The sequence below is a fragment of the Cetorhinus maximus genome, chromosome 5, assembly GCF_964194155.1.
Source record: "Cetorhinus maximus chromosome 5, sCetMax3.hap1.1, whole genome shotgun sequence".
NCBI classification, from domain to species: domain Eukaryota; kingdom Metazoa; phylum Chordata; class Chondrichthyes; order Lamniformes; family Cetorhinidae; genus Cetorhinus; species Cetorhinus maximus.
The window spans coordinates 173254132-173266541 of NC_135883.1; the positions used below are offsets into that span (position 1 = coordinate 173254132).

A 12410-nucleotide genomic window follows, 5' to 3' on the forward strand; every position below is an offset into this window, starting at 1 on the left:
TCAGATTATTGTCTGACAGGAAAACATTATGCTTTGTTTTGATTTTCTCCAATCGTACTGAAATCTGTATGTAAAATAGTATGTAATAAATGGAATAAATAGAAAATGCTGGAAATATGCAGCAGGTCTGGCAGCATTTGTGGAGAGAGAACCAGTTAAAGCTTCAAACATTAACCCTCTTGTTTCTCTTTACACAGATGCTGCCAGACTTGCTGAGTATTCCCAGTATTTTCTGTTTTTATTTCAAATTTCCAGCATTCACAAAATTTTGCTTTTGTAATGATTGGTAGGTGGATTTTTATCTTAAATAGGTCTGAAATTGTCACTAATGCTTTGAGAGTGTTTCTGAAAATTGAAGGTCTACTCTTTAAAATAGGCTTGTGATGCATTTCATTGCTGGTTGAAAAGCTTGTGCAGATTAGATTCATAGGTCTTGCCAAGATATGATTGTTTCTCGGTTTCAACTCATCACTTTTTTTGGGATTCCTAACACATTCATGGATAATTTATGGCAAGTACAAGGATCAAACTGAAAGAATCACTAATTGTGCTAAATGCACATATAAGTTGGCCTGATCGCAAGATCCTTGAATATTAACCTTTTATGCAATGATTTCTTGCTGACTGTCGATGGAGCCTCCCCATGTTTTCTTTCTTTTTCTTTCTCATTTTTCCTTCTTTCTCTCTCTTTTCTTGCTCTCCTCACTTTCTTTATCACTCCACACACTCCTCTCCTTTCATTTTTCTTATCTGTCTTTCTTCACTCTTCTTTCTCCTTGTCTCTGTTTCTGTCTGTGTGTCTATCTCTATCTCTCTAGTTTGACTGCTACCTCAAGACACACCTTTAATATTGTGCTGCTGTGTACCAAGGCAAGTTGTCATTTTTTGTGAATCAACCTGTTTCGTTTACCCAGCATGTACTTGTGACCAAAAGGGAGAAGCCAAATTGCTACAAGGATTAAAGGAAGAAGTAGCACCAACTTGAAAGCTGGCAAAAGCATCATGCTCAGCTGTCCTTTTGGGGAGACATGGAACACAAGTGAAAACATAGTTTAGGTTGGAAATATGAGACAATCAAAAGGAAAATGAAGGAGGTGGGGAATGATCCTGCATTCTGTCACAACAATCATCAGTTCTATTTTCTAGTTGGGGCGAGGGAACAAATATAAGGAGGCTACAAACAGATATAGATAGTTAAGTGAGTGGGCAAAGATCTGGAAGATGGAGTATAATGTGGGAAAATGTGAAATTGTCCATTTTGGCAGGAAAAATGAAAGAGAAGTATATTAGCTAAATGGAGAGAGATTGCAGAGCTCCCAGGTGCAGAGCGATATCGGTGTCCTAGTGCATGAATCGCAAAAGGCTAGTATGCAAGTACAGCAAGTAATTAGGAAAGCTAATAGAATATTATCATTTATTGTGAGGGGAATTGAATACAAAAGTAGGGAGGTTATGCTTCAGCTGTACAGGGCACTAGTGAGACCACATCTGGAGTATTATGTACAGTATTGGTCACCTTATTTATGGAACAATGTAAATGCATTAGAAGCAGTTCAGAGAAGGTTTACCAGACTAATACCTGGAATGGGTCGGTTGTCTTGTGAGGAAAGGTTGGACAGGTTAGGCTTGTATCCACTGGAGTTTAGAAGAGTAAAAAGCTACTTGATTGAAACATAAGATCTTGAGGGGTCTTGACAGGGTGGATGTGGAGAGGATGTTTCCTCTTGTGGAAGAATCTAGAACTGGGGGGTCACTTTAAAAATAAGGGGTTGCCCATTTACAACAGAGATGAGACTAAATTTTTTCACTCAGAGGGTCGTGAATCTTTGGAACTTTCTTCCTGAAAAGGTGGTGGAAGCAGAGTCTTTGAATATTTTTAAGGCAGAAGTGGATAGATTCTTGGCAAACAAGGGGCTGATAGGTTATCGGCAGTAGGTGGGATGCAGATTTCAGGTTACTATCAGATCAGCCATGATCTTATTAAATGGTGCAAAAGGCTCAAGGTGCTGAATGGCCCACTCCTCCTTGTTCATATGTTCTTTCCACTCCTTACTTCCTGATAACGTTGAATACTGCCAGGTGCTGACCAGGATTCAAAATACATGGGAGTGGCGGGTGAATTCGCCCTGGAAACCCCTCAAATAGCCCCCAAAAAGTCAATGACAGGGGAGAAAAATTGAAGAAAGGTCAGCCCCGTGTATTTTGATTTGAGAAGCAGCAAATGTTGGAGACCGAATCTGAGGGGAACTGCTTCTCCAATCACAGATTCTGTCTCTACCATGTTGTTTCTCTAGCTCCTCCAATCACAAGTCTCCTCCCTCCCACTCTTTTTTTGTTCTGACCATGTCCTTTTCCCTTGTTGGGGTGTCTGGTTTTCTTGGACAGGACCTCGACCTGAGCAGTCGTGAGCCTTCCCCAGCAAGTTGCTGAGCTCCTCATCGCTGCAGATGGTGAACTGCAGGCGGCAGGGAATGATGTGGGGGTCATCTTGTTGTCCCAGACCGCATTGTCCCCCAGCTCTAGCAACTCGACAGCAGTTAGGTAGGTGGGGGCTCCAGCCTCGACATGCTTGACATATTGACCCTTCTGCACTGCATAGTGGATATGGCTGACGGGGAACTGGAGACTGGCTCTGGAGGAGTGGGTCTTGGCTTTGACCTGTGCATGTACCAGCCACCAGGGCCACTGCCTGTTGGGGAGGGAAGGATCCATGCGCTCTCTGTCCCATGCTTTTTCCCCTGCTGGCGGTGGTTTGCTAAGCCCTGGCTTTGGTCCTTCGGGGATCCGCCTTTAACTGTCCATACCTGGCTTCAACTGTGGTGGGTTTGTACTTTGGGAGCAGCCAACAAAGGTGGGCAGCAGCCCAGACTCTGTGTGTGTGTGTCCCATCCAACCCTGGGGGCTGGGGAGGGTGGAGGTGGAGAGAGATAGTAGAGCATTATCTTACTTCTGTTTTGTTAAATTCTGTTCAGTAACACGGTACCTTGAGCTGCATGAATGTTATTTATACTGCACATTGAGGAAACACTCCTTTAAGTTGTCAATGAAGCTTGAACTAGCTTATAATTGAAATTCTTGATTAGACTACAACATTGAATCCCATCCCTTAAGTTAAAATTTTTCTGAAGATTTAAACCCATGCTCTTTCTCTCTTTTCCTGCGATTTCGGTTTCATTGTGCCAAATATTTGGAATTTCAGATGAATCTGATCTTAGTTTATTATTGCAAATTGGGAATTGTATGTGGCCCTAAATTTGGATTCTAAGCAAGAACTCCTCATGTGAAAATGAAAAAGCAGCCCATCAGAAAATCTCAAGAGCCCTGGGAGGTGTGGGGGTGGTGGTATTTTGACCCCTGGTGCTGACTGATGCCCTTTGATACTTTTACCCAAGTGTTTATTTTCACATGAGTCCATGCAGTGAGTATTCGAAAGCTGTTTAAACTTGTTGGGGTGGGCTGGCATTTTTAAAAATCCATTCATTCATGGGATCTGGACGACGCTGGCTAGGCCAGCATTTATCGCCCATCCCCAATTGCCCTTGAGAAGGTGGTGGTGAGCTGCTGCCTTGAACTGCTGCAGTCCATGGGGGTAGGTACACTCACAGTGCTGTTAGGAAGTGACTTCCAGGATTTTGCCCCAGCATGCGATAGCTGAGTATGATTTTGCCTTCACCCAATATCATTTGCATAAGTGGTATGTTTCCATGGATACTTCTGCTTACCCCAGGGTATGGGGGCCAACTTTAGAGCTTTTGGTGTTTTTACAAAGTTTGCACTATGAAATTTAGACAGCCTATACTGGGGCTTTGGACACAATTGATGTCATGTTTATCCACTAATTTCCAATTGCTTAGCCAAATAAGGAAGTGCTACAGATCATTCAGTTGCTGCCTCACATCATTTCTAGAGGGATCCCCTCTAGGGCCAGTGCTTGCTAAAATTTTTGTCAGTTCCACAAGAAACATGTTTTTGAAGGAATGAGCCTTAATCTCCTGCTCTGTGCATATTTCCAATAAGTAGGCAGCCACGTGTAAAGACATCCTTACGCACCTTAATATGCTGCATCCCATGCTCATTCACTTCTGATATGGAGCAGTCTAACTCCCTTTCCTCAACATACGAGTTGAGAAATCCATTAATGGGTTTTCCACTACTGTCTGCCGCAGGCCTACCTTCACCGGATAATATACACATTGGGATACGCTCCTTGCCCTATAACATTGGCCTTATCAGCAATCTTGTAAATAGACCCCTAGCCATTTGCTCCCCTTGCAAGCTTGATACAGAATAGAGCGCATCAAAGCTATCCTGTGGGATAGTGGCTATCCTGATCAGATAATTGCTCATTGCGTATCATGCAAACTTGCAAATAGGCCAAAGGCCACCACTTTCAGATCTGAAAAGTGCATCATGTGCCTTAAGTTACCCTGGAAAGGCAAAGTATCTCAAATTTGAAAACTGGTTAAGCAAGCCATTTCACCCTGCCACTATGCAGTGGCTATACGAGTGGTATTTTCCACTACAGGATGCTGCCATCATTCCAACAATATGCTCTGCCTATCATACAATTGAGAAATGTCATATATAAATTTCAGTGCAATGCCAGATATGTAGGCTCTACGTCCCAGCGAATCCAACAATGTATTACTTCACAAAAACAAAAAATGCTGGAAAAACTCAGCAGGTCTGATAGCATCTGTGGAGAGAAAGACTGTCTTTCTGTGCACAGATGCTCTCAGACCTGCTGAGTTTTTCCAGCATTTTTTGTTTTTGTTTCGGCTTTCCAGCATCCGCAGTATTTTGCCTTTATCAATGTATTCCTTCAGTTGTTTGTAATGACTAGAGTACAGACTATTCAACCAGCCCATGCTTACAAAACCCAAAACAAAATATCTACTATTGGATGTGATTTGCGATTGAGCAGCACTTGGTGAACAATCTTAAGTGTGTTAATAGCTATACTAACAATCAATTTAAGATAATCAGTCGAGCTCAGAACATGGCTCAACTACGCTTGCTAGAAGTAACATAAGTTCATATGCAGGGATCTATTCTCTACAAATGAAAGGAATATGTTCAAGCCTTGCACCTTTTTTGAATTACCTGGGAGCTTAGGGAACTTATAGTTCCTCGTTGCTTTCTCCATGGCAACATCTCGGCCAATCAGAGTTGACTTGCCAACCAATTAGCACCCTTTTCTCCTGCAGTATAAATTGTGATCAATTGAAATTTGGCATTCTTGCATTTGTCCTGATGTGTCCAAGACTAAAAGCTTTGGCAACATGTCTCTCTTTCCAGCCACATCATTTCTTCATGGGATTTATGTTTAAATTAACAAAACATAAATTTCTTACTGCTAATACTCTTTGAAAAGAAGTCACTGGATAATGATGGACCTCAGTTATTGCTGCGGATGTAATTTTTTAATGTGGAAGAGATGACAATGTGTAATGACTTGTCAAAGGCAACAATAAATAACAGGATGTTGGAAATACATATCAGGCCTGACAGAGTGTTAATGAAAAAAAGAAGCTACCATCATGCCTCTGACATTGGGTCCTGGTTCAAAATGCTAACTTCTTTCTTCCTTTGGACACTGGCAGCTTGCTCTTGATTTTGGAATTCCAGCTTATGTTTATAGTGAAGGTTATGACTGTGCATAGGATATGGGAGCATGGTGGTTATCTTCCTGGACTAGTATTGCAGAGGAGAGGCCTGAACTAATAGTCCAGAAATAAGAGCTCAAATCCCACCATAGTAATTGGAAAATTTTAATTCAATTAATTGAATAATTCATTTAATTAAAAGCTAATATCAGTAATGGTGACCATGTAAACTACTAGATTCTTGTGAACCCTTTGGTTCCCTAATATCCTTTAGGAAAGGAGTCTGCTGACCATACCTGATCTGGTCTACATGTGACTCCAGACTCTCAGAAATGTAGTTGACTCGTAACTGCACTCAAAAATGGTCCTACAAACTGCTCAGGTATATTCAAAAGGGTGGCTCACCAGCACCTTCTACAGGTTAATTGGAGATGGGTAATAAATGCTGGCTTTACTTGCGGTACCCATATCCCAAGATTAATAAGGATAAGTTTGTTGTTTGGTTTTGGTCACCGAGCCACAAAAAAATACAGTTGAGTGTTTTAGTGGTTTCCTTATTAATGAGGTTGTTAGTTATGTAGGTGGATCAAATGGGCATTGATTTTCCCCCACCTCTGTTCTCAGTTTTGACTTGGCATTCTGTGCTTTGAGTACTGTGGTAGGTACCGTTCCTCACTACGGGGGAGCGCACATACCTGCCCCTGGCAGTCTTAAATTAGCCGACCTTTATCTCCTTCTCTACACTCTTTGCCTCCTGGCTGTGTGTTATTAATTGTGTTTGTGTGCCATGTTGACAGCTGCCAAACAAGTAACATGGATGCTTCACTGGGTAAAGCAAGTAGCTGACACTGAAGAGCACAGGACAGTGTGCAGTCCGTTCAGGAACATGTGAATGTGTTCATTGCCAGCCACTACAACTCCCAATGGGTTACCGGACCAGCTACTGTAGTGTAGATCATGGAGTTGGACCTGATTTTTTTTTGGGGGGTTTAAGAACATAGAGATGAAAGTCTGAAGGAAGGGGTGGATTGAGAGAATTAAATAGGAGACTGGTTTCAGAGTGGGGATTGAGTCAGGAACAGTTGACCATTTTGTACGATTCTACCTAACCATTGTCTGTATTGACATTCTCCTTGATATAATGTACGTGGCTTTGACCCCATGAACAGTTAGGTTACATGTACTTTTCTGCACTCTTGGTAATGGAACAAAATGATTTCAAGTACAAAGAGCTTTAGGAAAAGATTAAAGAAATTTAAGATTTGGGACAGAAGCCCTTAGAGGACAGCCTAATTGAAGTAAATCATTTATCAAATGATACAACTAAAAAGATAGGTGTATAATCACTGGACTAGTAACCCAGAGACCCAGGGTAATGCTCAGTAGATGGTGGAATTTGAATTCGATCACAATCTGGAAATAGAAGTCTAATGCTGACCCTGAAATGATTATCGTAATGCCCCTTACGAATGGGCTAGTCAGCGACGCCCATATTGAATGAATTAAAAAAAACATTTCTCTGAAAGCAAAATCTTTTTGTGTATATGGACAGCATTTGTTGCCCATTCCTAATTGAGCTTGCTTAGGCCATTTCGGAGTCAACCGCATTGCTGTGGACCTGGAGTCACCTACCAAGTAGGGATAACAGAGTTCTTTCCCGAAAGAACATTAATGAATCAGATGGGTTTTTACAACAACCAATGATCAACATTACTGAGATGAGTTTTCAATTCCAAATTATTTGAATTTTAAATTCCACCAGCTGCCATGGTGAGATTTGAACCCCTGTCCCCAGAGTATTAGCCTGGGCCTCAGGATGGCTAGTTCAGTGACATTACCACTTCTTCCCCACCTACTCAAAATAACCCATCAAATCATGGATTTAAAGAGTGTGATTATTTAAAATGTGCCATGATGGAACAGTTAATGTGCAAAGAATGAACTTCAGTGCTGAATGGCTTTTTCTTATCTGGTGCTTCTCATGTCCTTAAAGCAGTTGCAGCTCTCAGTCAATTTCTTGATAAGTTATCTAAGTTATCTGCAAAAGCCGCTTCCTTCTGCAACGCCACCCCCCCCCAACCCCCACCCCCACCCCCAAAAAGAAAATTTAAAATTGAAATGATAGTTTATTATGCCACTGACACAGTTAGTAGTCAGACCATTTGTTGTTTGGTCTAGCATTTACAAATGCTGCCAAGCTAGAATAATTAGTCAAAATAATTGTAATGCCTACTGTATAGTCTCTCACATAATATGCTGCACAGTGATTTCATGTGCAAACCTAAAATTCTGTGTTCATGAATGAATTTTTAGTCACTGAATTGAATTTCCAAACTTAATATTTTCTATTGTCCTGCTGAGATCAGATGGTTCGGACTGCGGTACTCAGTATAGCTTGCGTGAAGCACCACTGAATTGTTTCTATTACTGTCTGAGATTGTGAGCAGAGGACATATGTTTCAGTCTTTTAGTTGCCTTTTCATTGAAATTGACTTTACATTGAGAAGAGATAGATTACCACTTGCACAGACACATACATGTCTATTTGATCCTTTGCAGTTTAGCAAATTTTTGTTAGTTGTTACATTAAGCGTAACTGGCTGGATTTTATTTCCTTTGTGCATAACCTGAATGGCAGTGCGGTAATATGTTCAGAAGTTGCCATTTTTCAACCATTAAGGATATCCTTAGTGTTCTGGCATTTCTCCAGAATTCTAGATTGAAGTGCATCACTACTTGCCCTAGTGTTTGATCACTGGGCTTTCTGTCAAACAAATCTCCTTGTGCTTCTCTCAGCTGGATTGTGAGTGAATGAAGTGAAAACTCATCTATCTTCTGCACTGTGCTGTCTGTTCAACTAACTGGAGATAGTGTCACTATGAGGGCAGGGTAATGGTCTGTTCTTCCTCTTTGAAAATGAGATGCCAGCTTCCACAAGCTGTCCCATCAATAAAATTTATGCAGAGAAACACCTTTGACCACAAGTCCATCAGGCAGTGGTCGGCACGTAACGTCTTAGAGGCCCTGCAGAAAAAGGAGATGGTGGATCCTGTCGGATGGTTCCCCAAGCAGACTGTCAAAGTCCTTTGGCAGAATGCCTCATCGCCAGAACTTTCCAACAAGCACCAAGATGTAGCTTGGCTGGTGGTGAAAAAGGCCCTCCCCGTCAGATCCTTCCAACACGCCAGGAGTCTCACCCCCTCTGCACGTTGCCCTCGAGGTGACTGTGGTGGGGACGAGGCGCTTGTTCACCTCCTTGTGGAATGTGCCTTTGCAAAGAAAGTCTGGAGAGAGATACAGTGGTTTCTGTCGAGGTTCATCCTGAGAAGTTCTGTGACACAGGATTCTGTGCTGTACGGGCTGTTCTGAGGCACACCGAGACAAACATCAACTGCAGCTGGATGATCATCAACTCAGTAAAAGACGCTCTTTGGTCTGCCCGAAACTTGTTGGTCTTCCAATGCAAAGAGTTGTCCCCGACCGAGTGTTGCAGACTGGCACATTCCAAGGTCCAGGACTACGTGCTGAGGGGCGCACTAAAGCTTGGGGCAGCCGCCGCAAAGGCCCAATGGGGAAAGGTCGCCGTCTAAGACCTTTCTGCCATCGTGCACCGAGGGGCTGGGAAAAGTATAGACCCCTCAGGCTGTACAGCTCACAATGAATGTATGCATTGAATAATAATTGTACCTTAATTGTATTGAAGCACCTCAGAGTGCAACATGATGTATGTCGATAACGCCAATATCGTTGCACTGTCTGTCTGTAATGACCATGTTGAAATGACTGTAATATTCATTGATTGTATTGAAGCACCTTGTGATCCATATGTAAAAGTTGAATCTGATTGCACCTTTTGTGATGGCGATTTAGAAATGTTTTGTAATGTTCTTCCAGATATTTTATGAATAAAGTATATTTTTCAACAAAAAAAAATCAATAACCCAGTCAGACACTAATGCAAACTGGGAGAAGAAACAGGTTGATGGCTTGTAGCTAGTTCTTCACTGAGGCAATGTGATTGCACCCTGGGATAGGAATCCACACAGCAAAAGTGCTATTTTTTAAACCGGTAAATTTGTAATATGGAAGATTACGTTTGTAGCTTTGTTAGGAGACCAAACCAAGCCTACATTTTAAAAAAAATTCTACCGTTTAGTTGGTAACGACTAAATTATCCTAACAAACAGGTTTTCTAAATAGTGATAGGAGGTTTTCTGCTAGGAAACAACTACTCATGTCTAGAATCAACTGCTGTCCGATTGAACTGAGCACTTTCAAACATATATCAGCCAGTACAAAAACAGAATTACCTGGAAAAACTCAGCAGGTCTGGCAGCATCGGCGGAGAAGAAAAGAGTTGACGTTTCGAGTCCTCATGACCCTTCAACCGAAACGTTCTGTTGAAGGGTCATGAGGACTCGAAACGTCAACTCTTTTCTTCTCCGCCGATGCTGCCAGACCTGCTGAGTTTTTACAGGTAATTCTGTTTTTGTTTTGGATTTCCAGCATCCGCAGTAGTTTTTTGTGTTTATATCAGCCAGTACCTGCTTGACAGTTGGTTGATTTTTTTTGTATGTGTTCTATATGTTGTACATATAAATCACACCACTAAGCTTTTGCTGCCTGTCTAATTTTGTGTTCAACGCTAGACTTTATCGTGATTAGTTGCAGCAGTTCAAGAAGGCAGCTCACTACCACCTTCTCAAGGGCAACTAGGGATGGGCAATAAATGCTGGCCCAACCAGCAAAGCTCACACCCCGTGAATGAATAAAATAAAAGTTGACTTCAAACTTGTCAGCTGTTATGTGCATGTAGTCAATGTGGTAGATTTATTTTTGTAGTGAGATTATCTTTGAATATTATACTTTAGTAATTTTATAATGTTATATTGTATCCAATTCCATTTTTATATATTAAACATCTTGTGGGAAGAAATGACTGAATAACCCAGCAAGAAGCATGGTGATGAATGTAGGATACATTTGCTCATAACTACACAGAGAACAATAATCATGGGGACATGTGAAGATTGTTTGTGTTTTGTTGCCATTCTCCTTTATATTCCTTTTTATTCCCCCATTTAGTAAACATGGATTCCTGTACATTCCTGTTCACTGAGCATTTGGTGGCCTCTGATATACCATCCAAGTGATCGTTTCTCATGTGTGACCATGGATCTTGAGGTTGCTAGGTTCTTCGCGTCTGGGGCATCACTGTTGAATCCAGTCGTGTCCTGATCAAGCAAGTCCTTTCAGTAGGAATCACTGGATAATAATCAGTTGTGGAAACCTTGGTTGATTTCCTCTCCCTAACTTAGGGATGCTGAGACTGAGACTTCCTAACTCAGTATGGCCAAGTTCTGGGCTCACATTTTGTCACTTGAATTTGCAGGATGGGTGGTCATACTGTGATGTTATATGGTGACTTTCAGCATTGGCTGGCTGTTATTGGCAAGCTTTGAATATACAGTCTGTCAAAGGGAATTCATTTGCGCAGCTTTCTGTATACTAATTATAGCTTTAAAAGATTTAAACTGAATATGCAATTCTACCTAAATTATTTACAAAAAAGAACTTGCTGTGGAGTTGCATTCTGTTTGGGGAACAAACAGTTGCTCAATGATGTCAATGAGTGAATAAATCTGTGTGTGCCACATCAAAGGTTATTGCAGAAAATAAAAGCTTATGTTTAAGGGGTAGCATATTGGCATGGATACAAGATTGGCAAGCTAACAGGAAGCAGAGTGTTGGCATAAGTGGGTCTTTTTCTGTTTGGTTGGATGTGACAAGTGGTGTGCCACAGGGATCAGTGCCGAGGCCTCAACCTTTTACAATTTACATAAATGACTTGGATGAAGGGACCAAAGGAATGGTTGCTAAATTTGCTGATGACACAAAGATAGGTAGGAAAGTAAATTATGAAGAGGACATAAGGAGGCTACAAAGTGACATAGGTTAAGTGAGTGGGCAAAGATTTGGCAAATAGATTATAATGTGGGCAAATGTGAAATCGTTCATTTTGGCAGGAAGAATAAAAAGGCTTATTATCTAAATGGTGAGAAATTCAGAGGGATCTGGGCGTGCTAGTGCATGAATCATAAAAGGGACAGCAGGTAATTAGGAAAGCTAATAGAATGTTATCATTTATTGTGAGGGGAATTGAAGACAAAAGTAGGGAGCTTATGCTTCAGTTGTACAGGGCATTGGTGAGATCACATCTGCAGTACTTTGTACAGTATTTGTCTCCTTATTTAAAGAAAAATGTAAATGCATTTGAAGCAGCTCAGAGAAGGTTTACTAGACTAATACCTGGAATGGGCGGGTTGTCTTATGAGGAAAGGTTGGTCAGGCTAGGCTTGTATCCATTGGAGTTTAGAAGAGGAAGAGGTGGCTTGATCGAAACCTTTAAGATCCTGAGCGGTCTTGACAGGGTGGATGTGGAGAGGATGTTTACCCTTGCGGAAGAATCTAGAACTAAGGGTTTAAAAATAAGGGGTCGCTCATTTATGACAGAGATGATGAGAAATTGCTTCCTCGGTTTGAGTCTTTGTAACTCTCTTCCTCAAAAGGCGGTGGAAGCAGGGTCTTTGAATATTTTTAAGGTAGAGCTAGATAGAGTCTTGATTAACAAGGGGATGAAAGGTTATTGGGGTAGTAGGAATATGAAGTTGAGGTTATATTCAGATCAGCCCTGATCTTCTTGAATGGTGGAGCAGACTCGAGGGGCTGAGTGGCCTACTCCTGCTCCTAATTCGTATCTTCATGTGCGCACACCCTTTGTACTTGTGTTAAGGATGCTCTTTT

The 12410-nt window shown here is 41.5% G+C and overlaps 1 protein-coding gene across 1 annotated transcript in view; it reads left to right on the forward strand.

Moving 5' to 3' along the window:
- The window catches only part of enah (ENAH actin regulator), a 519571-nt gene that overhangs the window by 322513 nt on the left and 184648 nt on the right, over positions 1-12410 (forward strand). The window lies entirely within an intron of this gene.